We start from the raw sequence: 2,359 nt of genomic DNA, 5'->3' as shown, positions 1-2,359 counted from the left end.
GAATGGAGAAGAAGGGATTGCGGTGTGACCATCCCCCCTGGGGGGTGATTTCTCACTTTCTGTCTCTGTCTCTCTGTCTGGCAAGCACACGCTCCCTATAGCAAAAATCTCTAAAAAAAAATAAATAAATAAAAAATACTCTAAAGCCCTTACTGTGACACCAGAATTGTTTTATCTAACCTGTTAGTCATTGTACCCACATCACGGCAGGCCAGCAGAGCTTCAGCTCAGTTTAACCTCATGGCTTTCTTTTGTCCTGCCCCTTCTGTGCTTAATACCCCGTCCATCATTTAACCCCCAAACATGAGAATAACCCCGTTCCCCTGCTTCCATTCACTGTCACACTCAGACTGACTGCACACACATACTTAACCATATAGTTTTACACAGGATGCTAAGAGCACTTTTCTTTATATTTTACAGAAGGGCTTGAAACATACAGACTTTCTATACGTAGTCATACCACAGCACATCCAAACCTAACTCCTAAATAGATGCATTACGATTTGTTTAGAATTTAAAGGCTTAATGGCAATAATGAGGAGGAAGAGTATATAAATGTATTTTACATAACTGACTGAAAAATAAATTCAAGAAATAGTAAACAGAATTTAATACGGTCTTACGTGCCCTGAAGGAGGTGGTACCTGATTTGGAGGGGTAATGGCTATGTCCAAATAATCTGCTACTTGGAACTTCTGTGACTGCAGGGTCAGGGAATCATCAGTCCCCTTTCGGTTGGACATGGTGCTGCCAACCTCCTTAACTCCATAGCCAGGTTCTTTTAAGGTCTGTAAAAAGAATTGCAAAATCGAAGTGTGTGCCCATCTTTCTCGCTCCTGGGTGGACTTCTTTTACTAAACTAGTCAATTCTTTCAAGGTTGCCTCCATCCAAGTGTAGATCTACAGCTCGTTGGACGGTATGTTTCCGCGGGAAAACTCGTCCATTCGGTGGTGGCGACCGTTATTGGTGGTGAAAACGCGCAGCAAGAGAGGGCATGTCTTCTCGCGGTCTATCGGCTTTTAGGGCTCCTTCTTAATTTCCTCCTTGGTAACGCGCGGCTCCACTACCAACTTTCTCCTATGACCTGCGAGACATTCGCCCTGATCTCTGACGGCAGCGAGTGTGAGCACCATATGACTGTCTTTTCTAGGTCTGTGAAGACTGTCTCCGGCACTTTGATTTGGATTGCGTCAAATATGTAGGTTAATGGAACCACCAGTTGCCGTAATGGCTATGTCGCTGAACTCCCATGTAGTCGACTGCAATTTGAGTCTTGGATCCCGTGGCTTGAACTCAGGCTGGGTGCGTGTGTGTGCAAGCCCAAAATCCCGAGAGGAGAATGGAGAAGGGATTGCAGTGTGGCCAACCCCCCTGGGGGGTGATTTCTTGCTTTCTGTCTCTCTGGAGAGTGCATGCACCCCATAGCAAAAAAAACTCTCAAAAAAAATGTAGATTATTTTAGGTAGAATTGCCATTTTGATTATATATTAATTCTTCTAATCCAGGAACATGGGATGTCCTTCCACTTTTTTGTGTCATTTTCAATTTATTTTTTTTAACTTCTCGTAACTGCGTACATTTTGTTTTTATTTTGGGTGAAAGGTTAAGTTCAGATGGGTTTTGTGTCAGATGAGCAGTGCCTGGCCTTTGGTACAATCTCTGGTTAATGGGCCCAGCAAAGTACGTGCCCTCTATCTGACTTCCATCCCTTAGGAGATAAGGGCAAGATCAAAGTGTAGAAAGATGAGGGAAACATGAAAGGCCCTGAGATACACAGATACTCCTAGACTTCACAACGGGGTCATATCCTGACGAAGCCATCCTCAGTTGTCGGGTATGCATCTAACACACCTGATCTCCTGACCACCACGGCCTAGCCTGCATTATGGATTTAGCAGTTGTTTTCCCTGGAAGCTGCATGGTGGACTGGGAGCTGAGGCTTGCTGCCACTGCCCCGCTGCCCCGACCCGAGGGACAGTCGAACAGGTTCCCTGGGGGAGGGAGTGAGAGATGGGACAAACACACGCACACACCATACAAGATGCTGATCAAGTCGTCTTCTTCCTCCATCTTCCGTTTATTGAGGAGAAATAGTGAGTTATATACAGCTGGTGGGAACCAATTGTATTGTTGCCTGAAATGCAAATGAGATAGAACAGCATGAACCAATCATTGATGTGGGTGGATCTCTCCCGTTGCCTAGAAACCCAACCACTTCCGGGAAGAACAGTTGGTCACATGATTTCTGAGAAACCATTTCAGTGAGGAAGTGAAGTCTAATGGTTTCCAAGATGGTGGATATCTCAAGATAGTGGATAGCTCAAGATGGCGGATAGTTCAAGATGGCTTCCATAT

The 2,359-nt window shown here is 45.1% G+C and overlaps 1 pseudogene; it reads right to left on the bottom strand.

Moving 5' to 3' along the window:
- Positions 1–611: 611 nt before the first annotated feature.
- Positions 612–1,137, bottom strand: LOC106733641 (histone deacetylase complex subunit SAP18 pseudogene; annotated as a pseudogene).
- Between the last annotated feature and the right edge of the window lie 1,222 nt (positions 1,138–2,359).

Source organism: Tupaia chinensis, unplaced genomic scaffold (genome assembly GCF_000334495.1).
Source record: "Tupaia chinensis unplaced genomic scaffold, TupChi_1.0 Scaffold144276_1, whole genome shotgun sequence".
Taxonomy (NCBI): domain Eukaryota; kingdom Metazoa; phylum Chordata; class Mammalia; order Scandentia; family Tupaiidae; genus Tupaia; species Tupaia belangeri.
This window is presented reverse-complemented; position numbering and strand designations above follow the sequence as displayed.